Source organism: Pinus tabuliformis, chromosome X (assembly GCF_031772625.1).
Source record: "Pinus tabuliformis cultivar Carrire ecotype Pingquan chromosome X, CPIR1, whole genome shotgun sequence".
NCBI lineage: Eukaryota > Viridiplantae > Streptophyta > Pinopsida > Pinales > Pinaceae > Pinus > Pinus tabuliformis.
The window spans coordinates 855749980-855769030 of NC_142308.1; positions in this window are offsets into that span (position 1 = coordinate 855749980).

Sequence of the window (19051 nt, forward strand, 5' to 3'; positions counted from 1 at the left end):
TTATAGGTTTTTTGGATGAATTAGTTCATTTTTTACCATGAAAAGATGTTTTTCGATGTATTTTTGCCTATTTTAAACAGGTATGAGTAATGTGTTGCTTTTGTGCAGGACAAAGGGATTTCGAGGGAAATTGTAATTTTTCACAAACAAAAATATCAGAGTCATCTTTTAAGCCCTTTTCTGACTCCTAAAACATGAAAAGATCGCCGAGCGTTTCTTTTACACTCGTTAAAACGGAATTAAAAGACGGTCCCCTTTTAGCTCTTTTCTGACCGCAAAATCAGGAAAAGATTGCCGGGTTTTTGTCGTTTCAAACTCGATAAGGAAATAAAACGACGTGTCCTTGATCGCTTTTTACTTTTCAGGTCAACGACACTATTATGAAAGTACTCCTTGGTCGCAAGATCAAGCGGTTCCCCCAGGTATTATTTTATACTTTTTCGGGCTTGAGGGACACAAATATACGAAAAAGTTCAACGTGGAGTCTCCTTTTGTTTTTTCAGACTCTCTAAAAATGAAAAACGCCGAGTTTCTCCTATACTGGGCTCGTTAAACTTTTACAGTAAAGGACCTGTTCAATTACAAACAGGAACGAACCACTCCTTCCTAGGGTTCGAATTTAAACTAGGTTGGACTCGTCCGAAGGATGAGCTTATAATCAAGCATATGTTATCCTCCTCAAGCTTGTTAAAAATAAAGAGGTACTTGCCAGAAATGGTGGGGGAAAAGAGAGAAGAATGAACCTGTTTGTTACCTTTTGTCTCAAAAGAAACTTTATTACCACTCTTGAACACGACACTTTTCATTCACCTGGGTTGGGAAATCTTTTACCTCACAGTTGACCAAACCACTTTGAAAGTCTTTAACCGGGTTCCAGGGATTAACTTTGAGTTATTCGTCACCAAGCCATCTGTCGTGTCGTTATGTGTTCAAGAGGTCTGCAAGCAAAACTTTCATCTGCAAAATACTTGTCATCCATTTGACCATCCCTGAGTCAGTCCTTACAGCAACATTTCTTCAACTTGAACAATGATTTCGTGTTGCGGGCTTGCCTGCAACGGGTCGCTTTCTATCGACATCGACACATTATCTAGAAAGATGACTTAGGAATCGACAGTACCTTGAAGTCTGCATGCATCAATGGCAGGTTTCTCGCCTTTGACGTCAGTTTACATCATTGACTTTCGATCAAAGGATTCCGTGAAGTGTTCGACATCAAAACATCTATTCACATTTCACGGGTTGTGCTTGGTACTTTGAGAACCATTGACATTACTGGTGGTCTCTCTCACGCTTGTTAACAGTTTACATCATCGACTGGTAATCAAGTGGTTTCTAACATGTTCGACATCGAATCATTTAATCACATGGCTAGAATCGTACCAATTCGGGAAGTAGAAGTGAAGACCCTGGATCTAGTTTCTACCATCCAGGCTGCGAGGAGTTTTGTATTCATTATCTATGTAGACTAATCATAAACAGATGGCTGCGTCCATACTGTGTCTACAAAAGTCTATAAAAATGATGTACTGCAAGATCATTCCTGTATCAGAATAGTTAGTCCATTAGTTAAAGTTTTGAATCTGAGTATGGGAATGCCTACCTCAGTGATGATATAATCTTATACATGTATTTTGTGTTGAAAATTGCAGGTTCCAACCAGGTCATCCACAAGACAATCCTTGAAATGATAAAGCGCTTCACCCTTCCTAGAATTACAAAACCCTAATCTATTCCAGGCTTCGCACTTTAGGGGGCAATCTGTTACACTAAAAAATGTCACCATGACCACTTACAGTTAGTATGGCTCAAATCAACAGTCATGCTACCCTCTTAGGCAAGTCTTATGCCTCTGCTATCCATCTCAAACTCAAAGAAGAGAGAAAGTCTTGTCAAAAATATGTTTATCTCTGGGGTCGCAGGTTCTCTCTAGCCTTACCTGCGGGGACGCTCACAATGTTCACAAAAGTTGCGTCCTTGGACGCTCTGTATGTTAAGGGACAGGTGCGTCCTTCTGTAAAAGGCAAAATGCGCGAGTTTCATCTTTAAAAAGTTACTTGTGGTTACTTCTAGAACTTTCTAGAGGTCGGTTTGATGAATTGGATGCGCCTCCAGTTGGTTCATGTATCTCTATTAAGGGGGAACTTATCCCATCAATAAGGGAGCTATCCCACCCAAAGGGGGGGATTATCCCATTGATGGTGGACCTGAATAACCTCTTTACAGCACTATAAATAAAGACATTGAGCCAGAGGGAGGGGAGGTTGGAGCTATACATTTTCTTTGGGTAAATGCTGCAGGAATTAGGACTCCCATTTAGAACCTTGTGAGGAGAGATTGTCTTTGCTTGATTCTACTTGGAAGTGGGTGAGCTTTGTCAAAGTAGAGGAAAACCCTTGATGGACCCTGGGAGGAACTTGCACAACACCAAGGCCAGGTTGTAAGAGTTTCTTTGTTTCGTTATTAATACAAACTGGTTTATTTTTCTCAATAGCTTGTGTTAATGAGTTATTTCATGTGTTCCTTGGTCTGCATGTTGGATATATGTTTTATTATATGAAATGCAAGTGCTTGGTAATTGTTTGATTGTTTGTGGTTGCAGGAATTGATGTGAAGGAGGAGCTCATCCGGATCGGCAAGAACGGACTACAACAACAGCGTTTTGGAATAAGGTAAGCCTAAACACTTGTAGTTTTCATGTTTTAAAAGGTATATTTAGAGAAAGATCACTCCATTTTGTCTTGTTTGTCGCTAGAGAGTTTAGACTCCTAGGGAGGTCAGTTGTGTCCGCACAAACGACTTTTTCCGCCACGACAAAATGTTTGTTCTATGTTCCTTTCAAAATCTTCCTGGGTCATGTGGTGTGTAGACAAGGATTAATGGTGGACCCAGCTAAGATAGCAGTTATAATTAATTTGGAGGCACCAAGAAGTGTGAAATACCTGCGCGCAATATTGGGGCTTACGTGATACTATATAAAGTTCATCAAGAGTTATGCCTAGATTACCGCGCCAATGGAGAAGATGCTCAAGAAGGATGCTACATTCTGTTGGAAAGAAGAGTGTCAACGAAGCTTAGATGTGTTAAAGGATAAGATGGTCACTGCGCAGATCCTAGTCTTCCTGGATTGGAAGAAGGAATTTCATGTGCATGTGGATGCGTCATGTATTATGCTCGGGGCAGTACTGACATGGCCCAATGAGGGAGAGTTGGATCACCCTATAGCATTTGTAAGTAGGAAGTTGTCTAAATCCGAGAAGAACTATTCAACGACAAAGTGTGAAGGTTGTTGGAAATAATACTGAGAGGGGGGTGAATCAATATTATTAGATCAATAATTTTATTTCCCAAACAGATTTATATACGCTACTTCAGTGAAGTGAACTAGCGTGTACACGTGACTATGCTTAAGGAAACAACCATATATGCAGAGAACTTGTGATTTAGACAATTTATCATGTGTTGAGCTTAAACCAGTATATCAGAGATTTATTAGACAGTGCAGTAAAAGAAGAATAAAGCATCACACATAAGAAACACACATGAACACCAAGATTTAAGGTGGAAACCCAATGTGGGTAAAAACTACCTGCTGCTATCGTCTCCGTTTTCTTTTAATAATAAGAAAATCTGTTTACAATCTTGTAATGGTGCAGACTCATAGTAGTAAGTAGGCTTCTTCTAGTAGAAGGTTACAACCTTCTCTTTTTCTCCAGCTTCTATTGGAAGGGAGCTACAACCCCCTAGCTCTTGTACTAGCCAATATGTTTACTAGTACGTAGGTGCAAGCCTACAGAAAACTCCATTCTTCCACCAGGGACCACGTTTCATGAATTTTTAGATTGGATACTCCTGGATCACAACACCAGAAACTGAAGGCCACATTTCATCAAATTTTCATACTTGTTACAGGGAAAAGTGTCTACTCAGAACTGCTTATCCCACTAAGGTGTGATATCTGCCTCAGAAACAAACAAAGTAAAGCTACTTTCGTTTTTCCTTTATGAAGTATAGATAGAGAAGAACAAAGAAGACCAACCTCTGTCTTGCGCTAATCTCCTGGTTTGATTCCTCTCTTCCTTGACAGTCTTTCGCTACTTGTTCCCTTGCATGCCCAACTTCACAGAGTACCTGTAAGATCACAGTAGCATAGCACTATACAAGAACATGGATCTATAATCATAAAAAATCTAGGATCAGATGTAAATTGACCATACAAATGCAAAAAATATAAATGACACAAGAGTATGGAGGAAAACTTGAATAACTTTTATTGATAAACAAGAAAGAGCCAAGGGGAGTTACAACCAGTTGTTCTGACCCAGCATCATCCTCTCAGCAAGGAAGCCCCTCTTCACCTCATACAAAGCTTAAATCACCCAACAATCTGATGTTTGTCTCAAGAAACCAACATCAATTCCTTACAATATGAAAAATTCTAGCCTCTGGATCTCTGGGACGAGGGATCCATATATAGATATCTGTAAGGGGGATGAGTCAGCTTGTGATTTGATTAGTGTCTTCCCTCTGATAGTTCTTGCTTCCACTTGGAGATTGATGATCTCTTACTCATCCTTGGTCGAATTCAGAGAGGCAAGTGTCACAGGAGAAGTTTCTGGAAGCTTCCATTGCCTCTCCACCTCGCGGAATGACACTGCCATTTGTCATTTCTCGCCCATCGCACCCCATAGAAGGGTTTTTTGAAATGCAACGCACCCACACAGTGTGTTTAGGTGAGATGCAACACACTTTGCCTATGGAGCAGCTGAAATGATCCCATTTTGACTAATTCTGAGCAGTTTTTCATGGAGAACTTCTGGGAGAAGCTGTAATCAGTTGACCTTGCTCCTTTAGGGGCTAGAACAACACTTTTAGGGACTTAGGAGCCCTTGGTTTATGGACATTTTATGCTTGGGGTTGCAGTGCCCAAAAATGTCTATAACAGTTTCCCCCTAAAGCATGAGGTCGTTAATCTTTTGATGTCAGGTGAAATGCTTTATTATGAGGATCTGAAGTTCTTTCAAGCTGGGAGGAGACCTGTAATAAGATACAATACAATACATTATCTTCATAATATTTTCATGATCTAGCTGAGGCGGGCATTCCCATGCTCAGCTTTATAAATTCATTTTCATGTACATAGGACAGACAATCGTTTGAGTGTAGACTGATGATTCTGGTAGAGCCATCATTCCTTTGATTGGATGATTATCTGTGCAGCAATGATGTACATTTAATGTCTTCATTTCCCTGAATATATATCGCAGCCCAGATGGATGAAACTAGATCCGGGGTCTTCAATCTCGTTTGATCTTCACTCGAAGTACAAGTCTATCCATGTGAGAGATGTTCTGGAGTCGAACATGGAAAGACATACCCTGATTACCAGCCAATGATGTAAGCTGTTAACAGGCATGAGAGGAATCACCGATAATGATAATGACCCTCAAGGTACTGCAGTACAATTCACGTGGTGTGAATAAAGGGCTTGGTGTCGAACACCACGCAAAATCTTTCGGTCGAAGGCCATTTATGTAAACCTGTCGCCGGAAGTGAGAAACTTGCCATTGAGGCATGCAAGCTTCAAAGTACTGAATGGGGTGTTCCTAGATCGACTTCTTGGATAATGAGCTGATGTCGACAAGAAGCGATCCATCACAGGAGGGCCTTAATGAATCCCACATCAATGACATGGAACGGAGCAAATGATTTTAATGGAGGTGAAAACGATCTAGTGATATAAGGTTCAGGGTGGCGGTCATGAAAGAATGGAGTATAAATGTATTGTAGTGGGTGAGACACAGGTGAATTCTCTGAATGACTTCTCTTGAACATATCGGCGACACTGACGTGATGGATTGGTAGCATTAACCCCAAATGTGGATGGTGTGATGGGACCATGGTGATGTGACCGGTGAATGAAACAACCCAACCCGACTTGGATGCGGAGTGAAAGTGTCATGTTCAAGAGCGACTTGCTACCAACAAAGTTTCTTCAAGTTTTCTTCCCAATTTTTCCCCAGTCATTGCTGACTAGTACCTCTTTATTTTTGTCAAGCTTGAGGAGGATAACATATGCTTGTTCTATAATTTTCCCTTCGAGCAAACCCATCGCTACGTTTTAACGAGCCTAGTGATAGTGAAACTCATTCTCATCTATAGACAAGTTTGTCGCTATTAAAATTTTAACGAGTTTAACGACAAATATAACTCGGTCCTTTTCAATTTTAGAGAGTCTGAAAAGGAATGTAAAGGAAACTCCAAAATTCCTTTTTCGTCATCTAATCCCTTAAGTCCGAAAAAGTATAAAACAATACAGAAGGGATGAATTTTTGATCCTTTTAACGAGCCGAACAAAACAAGCGCTCGATATTTTTGTGTAATAATCCCTCAGGTCCAAAAGATTAAAATTTAGAGGAGGGATAGCACTTCCGGTCCCTTTAACGAGCTGGAGAGGCTAATGGCTCGGCAATCTTTTCATATTTTACGAGTCAATTGAAAAGAGCTTAAAGGAGACTTGTCTTTTGAGGAACGAGTGATAAAATTGGGTAGCAACTGATTCCAGGTAAGGTTTGGAATTCTCCAATCACGGCAGTGTTACAAGGATGGCTAACATGATCACTCTTCGTAGCTGTTCCTCAAAATGGGTAAACAATCAAATGGAGGTGAATGATCGGCCAATGTAAAAGTGGCGGTGATGGTGCAAACACGACCAAGGCTTTAAAGGCTGAAGCATTATATTCACGATGGTTATTTACCGGAAATTGGTTCATTTTTTAATGAGCTTAAACTCTGGAGGAACATGTGCTCATTGCTTATGTTTATTTTTTAACGAGCATGTAGTCCGCGCTAAAACTGCTCGATATAATGGTCATTTCTTGACTTTACCATAAATAGCTTTGTTCTTTCAAGGATTGTACTGCATTTTCAATTGCTTCATCAAACTAGTTAGAAATGAACAATATATGTTTGAAAAATGAGTTAGAACACTAATATTTTACTTCGAACTACGTAAAAAGTAATGTAAAAGTGTTTTTACCTCTCATTTTACCATTTCATTTGAACTTTGGTTTGTTGGAGCTTTGGAGGTGTTTTTCCCCCTAATTTTCATCAACTGATTTTGGGAGATTCTATGGATGATTCTCGGCGCCGTCTGGACCAGGTAGGAGCTAAACTTGAGCTCTTTCATTTCATGCTTTCCATTTTGCATTCTGAGCTTGATTCCTGGTTTTTCTGAGCCTCTGGGGTTTGAAAAACTCGGTCTGTCTTCAGCGCACCCTCTGTGTATCAAAAGGTGCATTGGATGTTGGCCTGTCTACTGGCCATCTGACATGCAACACACCCAGAGCACTACTGTAGGTGCGATGGGTGCAAAGAAGGAATTTGATACACAGTTTTTGATGGAAATTTTGCTTGTTTCTTACCAAAATCAGGATCTAACTCTTCTCTTGTTTGTTTTTCAGAGATCTTTGGAGTAAGATGACTATTACATGGCGAGAACGTGAGCATGAAGAAGAGGACATGCTTGCTTTGCATGATTCGGTTACAGTAAACGCACTGTGGAACTATGGCTTGCTGAAGTTTTTCTGCATTTCTAGCATGAAACAACAGATCAACTTACTGCAGTATTTGCTCGATGCTTGGGATCCTACCAACCAGGTGTTCCAGATTAGCGGAAAATCCATCCCCTTGACTGTAGTGGACATCTATTTCTTGACTGGCTTGTCGAGGCGGGGTGCCCCCATCTCTTTATCAGGTTCGACCTGAGGAGGTGAATCTGTGAGAGATTATGTTCGCCGATATTGTAGAGAGGGATCTCAGCTGAGTAAAGATGGCAAGATCATCATCTGTGATGTCACTAACAGGTCCCTCGGGACTATTCTGTTTACTTTTGGTAGGATGGCTGGTGGAGCAGCTTTTCAGGTAGCCAACCGATCTTATATGCAGTATGCCTTGGAATGTCTCCAACCGAAGGTGTTCAACTGGTGTGACGCAGTACTTCTTGTGATGAAAGAACAGTTGACCAAGGTAAAGAGTGGGAGGTTGAAGAACTTTGGGTATGGTTCTATTTTGATCGCCTTTGCCTTGGAAAAGATACCACTGATGCAGTCGCAGTATATTGCACTCGATTTACCTTCACCGACTGAACCACATATGCAGAGATGGGTCGACCATATGTCTAGGCATGCTGGTCAGTCTCAGATTTCCTTTTCTGATACCTTCTTCGGGTGGTTTGATCATCAAGAGATGGTTTACTCCGAGTATCCATACGCTGGCATGGACTTCCGGGGTGACCCAGATTTAGTACTGCCAGATGGCGAACAGTGGGGTGCCATTGGTAAATTCTTTGACCATATTCCTATTTATCGTTTTTCTTTTATAATGTCCTTGTGCTTTATTCTGTCAAGACTTTAACCAAACTCATGTGTTCATGCAGATGTTGGTCCGGTTTGGCTAGTAGTACACCTAAGAGTGCCAGCTGCCGCCCCAGCAGGAGAGGCTATTGGAAGGGCTATCCTTCGTGACCTCGATGTGGCTGAGACTCTTGCGGCATTACAGGAACAGGTTGAGGGTCTCACTCTTGGTATTCCAGATGTGAGGACTGATGAGCTGCCCTTGAGGTTGCAGCGGCATACTACTGGTGTGCTAAGATGATGGACTCAGCTCCTACGCATGATCGCACAGGATGTGACTTGGTATCACGAGCATCATTAGACTAGGGTGCCCCCTAGCGTTTTTAGTTTTGGGTCATTTGACCAATTTTGTCTTGGTTAGAGAACATTATGTGTAAATCATAAACAATTATATATATATATATTTTATTTTCGAAGTTTTATTTTGGTTAAGTTACATGATCCAAATGAAAATATTGATGGTATGCTTCTTTTTATAAATGTTGCAAATGTCTATGTAACACATAATTTGCCAATGAGTCAGTTAATGTGTTTAAGTTTCTAGAAATATGCTGATATTGAATAAAATCAAATTGCCTGTCCAAAATCTTAACCCTTAGGAACATGCGATAAATAGCTGGATTTCGGATAGAGTAGATACCAGTGAGTTGTAGCATGACGAGTTGTGAGTCTAGCCTGACAATCAATCGGCGTATACCATGTGTGATGGCATCAGAGAGAAGTTCTATCAACGCGCTATATTCAGCGATGTTATTCGTTGATCGACCAATGCATACCCCTCTGAAACTTACTAACTCGCCGCTTGGATCAAAAATGGCCCAGGCCGCGGAAGATAGGTTCCGCGAACTATGACTCACTCCATCGGCATATCCAACACATGAATCCAATAGGTTTGACATCTAGAATAAATGTAAAAAGTGGATTACTTGACCAAAATAAACACTTTAGCAAAAACAAAAACATAACAAAAGCATACAGGTTACTATACTGAATCACGCATAGTAACGCTTGAGGTACAACCCGTTACGAGGTTGTGCCAGTGGAATTCCGTCATAATCCATTAACTCGTAGGCTCCTTTTGCTAACACTCGCTTAACAATATAGGGGCCCATCCACAAAGACTTGAATTTTCCTGCTCCCAATTTATCGGATTCTTGGTCATAAAGCAAGACCAAGTCACCTTCTGAGAAGACACGGGGTTTGACATTTTTGTCGAACTGCACTTTGACTCGTTTCTTATGGGCTTCGTTAGCCAAAGCGGCATCACAACATGTTTCATCCAATTGGATTAGTTCCAGAAACAAGCTTATTCTTCTGAAGTTCCGGGGAGAAGGTCAATTGCGAGTTTGAGGGACGAGATTTCACACTGGATTGGTAAGACTGCTTCCAGGCCATATACCAGTTGGAAAGGTGTAAACCCGGTTGCATTCCTTACCGATGTTCGGTAAGCCCACAAGGTTGAGTACAGGATTAGGTGCCACCTTCTTTTGTGAACTCCAATCATCCTTTGCAGCATGCGCTTCAGGACTTTGTTGATTGCTTCAACTTGTTCGTTGGCTTGCGGGTAATATGGAGTAGAGCTGTCGTGAGACAACCCTAGTTTGGCAGCTAATTCAACCATCATGTGATTGCGAATATGCGATCCATGATCTGTGACTATAGCTTGTGGGATGCTGAATCTGGCGACTACATGATTGAAAAAGAAGAGGGCAGCTGTTTCACCAGTATTATCTAATGTAGGCATCACCTCGGCCCATTTGGTAAAATAGTCAACTGCGACTATGATATACCCATGCCCCCCGGTCGAGGTGGGGTTACATGTCATGAAATCGATGCCCCATTTGGCGAATGGCCCGACAACAACTATTGGCTGCAGAGGTGCGGGTGGTCTTTTGGTTTTGCTATCGAAAATTTGACAAGCATGGCAACTTCTGACTGCGGTTATGCAATCTTTGAACATTGTTGGCCAGAAGTATCCTGCTTGTAAGATTTTTTGCGCTGTAGCATAACCGGATTGATGCCCCCCACACGCGCCTGAATGGAAATCATTCAGGACTTTTTCGGCCTCCTCATGGGTGAGGCACCTTCTCAGAACTGTATCGATACTGCGACGGTAAAGTGTATCACCGACGATCATGTAGTCTTTTGCTTGGTATCGAATACGTTTTTGTTCGGAGCGAGAGGTATTTGGCCTATATTTTTGGGTTTGGAGATAAATGATTATATCCCCATACCACTGATTGCTTGAAGATATCAGAAACAAATTTTCGTCCACGATCGTTTCTTCGGATGTTTCATCGTTGGACGACGATGGGAGATTGCATAATAATTCTGCGAAAACCAGAGCTTTCTTTGATTTGGATTTTACAAATTCCAGATCAAACTCTTGTAGAATTGCTATCCATTTTGAATATTTTCCCCCCAGCAACTGTCGCGACAATATATAAGTCATGGGGTTGCAATCTGACAGAATGGTAGTTTTTCGAAAGAGGACATAGTGTCGAAATCTCTGTATCGCTTGAACAGCTGCGAGCGCTAGCTTTTCAACATAAGAATATTTTCTTTCTGTATCATTTAATTTCTTACTTAAATAATATATAGGATGTTCAATTCCATTGTCTTCTTGAACTAAAACCATTGCGATGGTTGTATCCGCTGCAGCCAGATACAAGTTAAAGTCCTTTTGATAATCAGGAGCGTACATTAATGATGCTTTCATTAGGGATTCTTTTAAAGCATCAAAGGAAGCTTGCGCAACCTGATCCCAAAAAAATGGTACTTCCTTTTTCAAAAGACATGTATAACCTTTAGCAAGTTCTACGTAAATTGGAATGAACCTCCTCAGAAAGTTTGCTTTCCCTTGGAGTTTCTGAATCTGAAGCAAATTTGAAGGTGGAGGCAAATTTATGATTGCCTGAACCTTACATGGGTTGAGACGAATCCCGTCTTTCGAGACTACAAAGCCAAGTAAACGACCAGAACTGACACAAAATACACATTTGTGTGGATTGAGTCATATTTTGTAGTGTCGGCAACGTAGGAATATCACTCTTAAATGCTGTGGATGATCAGTCCGCTTTCGTGAATGAGCCGGAAGGTCGTCGGGGTATGGTTGAATGATGTTTTTGATGTCATGGAAGGCATAATTCATTGCCCTCTGAAACGTTGCCCCTGCATTCTTTAAACCAAAGGGTAATTTTCGATATGCGAATGTGCCCCACGGACAAATAAATGCAGTCTTTGACTGGTCCTGTGGGCGGATATTTAATTGATTATACCCGGAGAATCCATCCATAAATGAAAAGATTTCACATCCGGCGAATTCATCAATTATCTGGTCGATGAAGGGTGTAGGGTAGTTGTCTTTTGGACAAGCTTGATTTACATCCCTATAATCGACGCACACTTTAATTGTTCCTTGTTTTTTCATAACAGGAACAATATTCGATACCCAATCGGTTAGAGGAACCGGGTAAATGAAACCAGCATGTAGAAGTTTTTCAACTTCTGCCTTAATGGCAGCAGCTTTCTTGGGGTGCACCTGCCGCAGCCATTGTCGTACTGGTTTGACATCTGGATACATCTTGATTTCGTGTTCAACGATACTCGAGTCAATGCCTGACATTTCATTATATGACCAAGCAAATACATCTCTGAATTCGCGGAAAAGAGCGTTATATATTTCCAGTTCTGAAGGAGAACAACATTTGCCAACATAAATATTCTCTACAATATCTGTTTTGGTCGAGATATTTATGGTGATAATCTCTTCAATGTTGGACAAGTTTCGCTCGGAATCCACCATGTTTACAGTATTTGATAGAAAATAAAAAACTGAAGGATGATAAAGGTCATCAGGAGTATTTTCTTCACAATCTGGAAGAAGGGAACGATGGTGGTAATCATCCCATGGTGCCCCTTCAATTACCATTGATTGAACAATTCCTTCGTCGGTGTCATGCACTCTCGACCAAGGATCTGAAGGGGTGCCATATTCCTTAGACCTATCTATCCAAACGCTCGATGAGCATTGATTTGGGTTTGCCTCCCAGGCTAGGAACATTTATTGCTACAATATTTTTGTTGGGCTTGGAGGCAAAACCATCGCATGACCCATGTTGATATCGTTTTCTGAGATCTTTTTAGAAGATATCATGTTGCAGGTTCCTACTGACGCTACTTCCACCAAATTGATTGGAGGTGGAAGGGCAAAAGTTCCCATTAATACAGGGTCTTTTAGTAGGCCTACTCTGATATTTTGAAGCGAATGGGGGCTTCCATGGATCATAGGGATGCTTCCCGTAACTTGAGAACCATTGGGCAGGAAGTTTTGTTGATCGAAGATTGTAATCCCTCCTTGAAAGGGAAATGCAATCTTCCTAAAATAGGTCGACACAACAGCAGCCATAGCATATATCCATGGTCTTCCTAGTAGGATGTTGTAATCGAGATTTCCGTCGATTAACTCAACATCTATTTCTATTGTTTTCCCTCCTAGTTCAACCTTCAAGTTACTTAGAATACCATATGGGGTATATGTTCATCTGTCAAATGCTTTTAATGTCGTCGAAGATCACAACAAGGTTGGAGATCCTAAAGTTTTCCAGCAGCTCATCGACATAATACATGTAGATGCCCCCTCATCAATAATTGTTCGATGAACAGTTTTGTTGAGGGCTTTCACTTGAATGAGGAAAGCTAGTTGAGCTGGTAACTGAGGATCGTATCCTTTATGATCGAAGGATACAAGATTGGAATCCTTTGGGTCTATCCCACCAATGGTTGATAATAAAGCTTGCTTTTGGGATGGGCAATTTTGTAGTACTTCAAGAGTCGACATAGCGGATGGCGATTGGGCCAAATCTTCCACTATATTATAATGCTGTACTGCTCTAGCACGAGGATTAAATGTCGATTTGTGTACTACTCCCTTTGGCGGTTTTATTGTCAGTTCAGGAATGATGGGTGACGCAACTTCTGTCGAAGTTGTTGTCGAACTACTAGGTTGATCTTTATCCTTGTTGTTCGATAGCTGTGGATTCCCATAATCTTTGTTCGTTGTCGATATCAAAGCATCATTTTGCTGTTTTGAAACCGACAACATTATCACTTGAGACGGGGAAGCGTTTCCACTGTCAACCAGATTTGTTCCTAGACTCAGAAACGGATCAGTTAATACTGCTGAGGTCTTTGTATTCTTGAAGAATTTTTTAAGCTCAGCTCTGTGTGGACAATCTGGTGTTCGATGATCCTCATCACCTATCATGCATGGATATTTTAGTTTCATATTTCCAGGAGGGTTTGCAGAAGATTTTTCAGGTGATGATTCTTCCTGTTTCTTCTTCTTCCATTTGCCTTTCTTCTTGCCCCCTGGTTGCTTGGTTTCTTTGCCTTTATCTGTCGATACGGCATTTACTTCTGAGGCAAGAAGTTAATCTTTTGCATTTTGACCTGAAACCTTATGGGCCTTTTTGGATGTAGCCTTTGTCGATTTTGTGTTTGTTGTGCCAATCACGCCATCACCGGCATGAGAGTCATTGTTTGATTTAGGAGGAGGAGGAACGGAGAACTCCGGTCTACGGGCATCAGGTATTTTATCGTAGAGCGTGCCAGACTGAGTGTAAATCAAGTCCAAATATTGCGCACGAGCGATAACTTGCTCTTCTGTGATGACTCCCCTTTTTGCCACATCTTCCGTGATGGAAGGTAGTAATGACTTGATAAACCATTCAGCTAAGAGCTGATCAGGAACATACGTTTTCACCATTCTACGACGACGTCGCCACTCATGTATATGATCAGATATGTGAGTGGCCGTCGTTTGTTTGAAGTTGGTAAGAAGTTCCGTTCCCGTTTCGTACCTTATCGGTAACTGAAAATGGGTAAAAAAGGTTGTGGCTAGGGTACTGAAGTTGTCGAATGAAGATCTAGGCAATTCGATGTACCATTTTGCTGCCGGACCAGTTAACGTCCTCTGAAAAAGGCGAAGCCTAATGGAATCATCGTTTAGTGTGTTTGATGAACATCACAGATGAAAGGTCATCACATGATTCAACGGATCTTCACCCTGATTTCCATTAAATTTAGGAACATCTGATGGAAGTTTATGTGGAATCGCTGGCCACCAAGGAGCGTAAGCGATTGGATCGTTTGTTAACCGATTTAAATTAGGTGACTATAAAGTTGCCATGAAGGGTAACTGTTGATTCAGGTTAGGTGAAGCATACCCAGGATAAGATGGGATTGCCTGAGCAGTTGGTCTTTGCATACCAGCATAATGCATTTGATGCTGGTAACTTTGGTAAGGTTGGTGGGCATGACCATTGTAAAATGGTTGATTTTGACCGTTTTGAATATACGGCTGCCCACTATTTGCAAAGATTTGTTGCTCAGAACCTTGGTATACTTGTTGGAACTGCGGTTGTTGGTATTGTACTAGCCATGGTTGTGAAGCCATGTGCTGTTGCCCGATACTAACTGTTTGACCAAGATGAGGGGTAATTGTACCCGTTTGAACCTATGTCATTCCACCAGTCGGCAATTGTGGTTGAGTTGCAGGGTCAAGAGGTTGTTGCATTACAACCTGAGAAACCTGAGGTTGGCATACACCAGGCAGCGCTTGAAGTTGCGACATCGTCACAATAGCTCGCGTAGTTGGTATACTTGACATAGGTAAGCATTGTTGCATCGAATATACAACTCTTGGTTGTTGAGGTAGTATCGGTACCCAACCACTTGAAGTAATTCCAGCATAACCCGAATTTTTTTGTGAACTCCCGTATGGCTGTCCTCCCGGAGGGGATAATGAAAGGGCATACTGCCCCCCATACGGTGGTAATCCAGTACTTAAGGGAATGGTTTGCCCTTGAGGGCCGGACTGCCCAAATTGACCTCCAAATGGATCAATTTGTTGAGACTCAACATAAGAGTTTCCGGATATTATTCCGGATGAACAAACAAGAACAAACCATACCGTCGAAATGGCCCCTGAGTGGGCTCCTTCTAGCGATTGAGAGCTAGTTGGGACAGATGGTATACCGGCGAACATTGTTGGAGTGATAGTAGGGAGTTCTGCCATTGCTGTGTAAGATGACACAGTCCTAGATGTTGACAGTTGTTCAGACATTTCTAGTCTATCCAAAAGATTACCTAGCGATTCTACAGGAGCTTCCACTGGCAGTAGACTAACTTCTGATGAAGAAGGATACAGAGTGATCCCGACTCCAAATTGCGATGGAGTACTAGATGGAGGATCTTCCACAATCTCTTCTATAGCAATCAGACCAGGTGGAAGGGGTAGACCATCAGGTCCGTAGAATATTTCTGGTGCCGAAGAAGGTATAGAATTAGCAGTTACAGATGTTTGAGGAGCAACACTCTCCGAACCGGTTGTAGATGGAACTGGTTCAGTGATACAAGTGTTTACCCTCAAACTAGGATCAGTACTACTGTCCTTCTGTGGCTGCTGAACTTCTTCTGTAAAGGCAGGGATACCAGAAATGTTTGGAGTAACCGGAGTCTCTGATGTTGTTGGAACACTTGTTCTAACTTTAACAGGAGATTTGGAACCGGTTAAATGAGTTCGCTTTGTCCATACTAGCTTCAATTCCGGAGACAAAGACGGTTGACTCGTAAGCCTCCGCGAACGACGGGGTTTCAATTGACTTTCTTCCACGATTGCGGATTACTCGATCAACTAAAAATAAAGGGGAAGTATGTTTCCGAATTAGATGAATTTTAGACGCTTTGACACAACTTGTTTTTTCAATTTTTAAGAGTCGAGAAAAAACAAAAGATGACTCTAGTCGCCTTCGATTTTTAATGAGCTTGAAGTGACAAGTGCTCAGATGGACCTTTTCCGTTAAAGAGTCTAAAAAGGAACGAAAGGGACTGCTCTGGAAATCTAGGTAGAGGGATTACCAAACCAATCGCAAAACTGCAGAATACTTTTTACGGTACGACAGTCAATCTTCCCGAATGCTGTGTTCAGTGCATTGCGATCGATAGGGTGGCAGACACGGCTTCCTATGGATAAAGGATTAAGCCTATTGTGGTCTCCCAAAATATACTCGACGGTACGTGGGAGCACAAGTCCGTACTTGCACTTATCGTCTCAAAGTGGAGGAATCACCCAACCATCAGTGAGAACAACAGTTACCAGGCTTTACGACGTCGGAATACGTCTCTAGCCTAGACTTCTAAATGTTGTGTGTTAGGTTCCAAAGCGTTGTTAGATTCATTGAATTTATTTTATAGTTGATCTTGTTTATCAAGTTTTCCTTTCAGGTTCACCGCGAGATGTAGTATAATTCCTAAAATGCAATCTAAGATGATAAGCAATCTTTTATATTCTTTGTGCAATGAAAATCCTAGCTACTAAGGAAAGAAAGACATAATTCTTTCACAAAGAGCAAAGAGCACACTCTAAATGCACTTTCCTAAATCAAACCAATCAGACTGTCTAAATGCAAATGCACATGCATGTATTTTTTTTCGAATTTCTTAGTATATGAATGATAAAAAGAAAGTTGATGCACAAATCTGAATTACTTTTCAAGTGATAGTTATCAACAAGTTTCTTTTCGAAATAAAAAATGAGACAATCACAACACCTTACGATTTTGAAATGAATACTTGTTTTCGACACTAGAAAAATTACAAATTCAGACCAAAAACAATAGTAACAGGATAATCGACTATCAATAACAATCAAACTCTTTCCTATGATTGAAAACAACACCTGCGACACTTTCAAATCAAAGGACGACAGTGCGATTATGTTACTTTTTGCAAAGGAGAACTGAAAATGACTCAACAAACACACAAAAACATTTACAGTTCTTTTGTACAAAGGAGGTGGAATAACAGCAAGGAAAAGGGGTCTCAAATAGAGATATACTGATCACAGGCATCAAAATTCATGAATAGAACTGGAAAGAATGAATCACAGAAACCAAAATTGCACAATGCCTAGTCTGATCAGTGCACCTGTAACACAGGGAATTTGAAATGCAGCGCACCTACTACACTCGGGAAGTGCACTGAATTTCAGATTCTCAGAACAGTACCTGTGCTGGGACAGAGATGAGACTTTGCTTGGGTTTTGGGTCACAGTTTGCAGTTCAGTTCATGGGTTTTGGCCGAGCAAATGGTAATCAATAATACAACAATCAGGGGTAGATCTAAGGAGGATCTAAGAGCTACCACAAGGGGCAATCAGAGAGTTTGTGAATCAGTTGTTTAAATCATAAACAGATCCCGGAGATTGATTGAAGCGGCATTTATCTACTTTGCATTTGAATTACAAATGCATTTCAAAAGCTACCTATCTCGACTTCAGGCTCCATCTGTAAGTTTATGAAATAGACAACAAGGAAGATAAACAAACAAACTAATTCTTCCCCAGCCGAGTCGCCATTTTTTTACAGGGAAAAGTGTCTACTCAGAACTGCTTATCCCACTAAGCTGTGATAGCTGCCTTAGAAGCAAACAAAGTAAAGCTACTTTCGTTTTTCCTTTATGAAGTATAGATAGAGAAGAACAAAGAAGACCAACCTCTGTCTTGCGCTAATATCCTGGTTCGATTCCTCTCTTCCTTGACAGTCTTTCGCTACTTGTTCCCTTGCACGCCCAGCTTCACAGAGTACCAGTAAGATCATAATAGCATAGCACTATACAAGAACATGGATCTATAATCATAAACAATCTAGGATCAGATGTAAATTGACCATACAAATGCAGCAAATATAAATGACACAAGAGTATGGAGGAAAACTTGAATAACTTTTATTGATAAACAAGAAAGAGCCAAGGGGAGTTACAACCAGTTGTTCTGACCCAGCATCATCCTCTCAGCAAGGAATCCCCTCCTCACCTCATACAAAGCTTAGATCACCCAACAATCTGATGTTTGTCTCAAGAAACCAACAACAATTCCTTACAATATGCAAAATTCCAGCCTCTGGATCTCTGGGATGAGGGATCCATATATAGATATCTGTAAGGGGGATGAGTCAGCTTGTGATTTTATTAGTGTCTTCCCTCTAATAGTTCTTGCTTCGACTTGGAGATTGATGATCTCCTACTCATCCTTGGTCGAATTCAGAGAGGCAAGTGTCACAGGAGAAGTTTCTGGAAGCTTCCATTGCCTCTCCACCTCGCGGAATGACACTGCCATTTGTCATTTCTCGCCCATCGCACCCCATAGAAGGGCTTTTTGAAATGAAACACACCCACACAGTGTGTTTAGGTGAGATGCAATGCACTTTGCCTATGGAGCAGCTGAAATGATCCTGTTTTGACTAATTCTGAGCAATTTTTCATGGAGAACTTCTGGGAGAAGCTGTAATCAGTTGACCTTGCTCCTTTAGCGGTTAGAACAACACTTTTAGGGACTTAGGAGCCCTTGGTTTATGGAAATTTTATGCTTGGGGTTGCAGTGCCCAAAAATGTCTATAACAATACTGGACCCATCAAAGCTTTTAAACTTAAATTGCATCAACCAATATTCATTTAATCTGAACAATCAGATCACTGACACCAGAACACTGTACTAAATCCAGAACCTTGCATCATCATTCAGAATCAGCTGTAACCTCAAAAGTCATGCATTAGAATGTATACGCTACTTGGCTGCA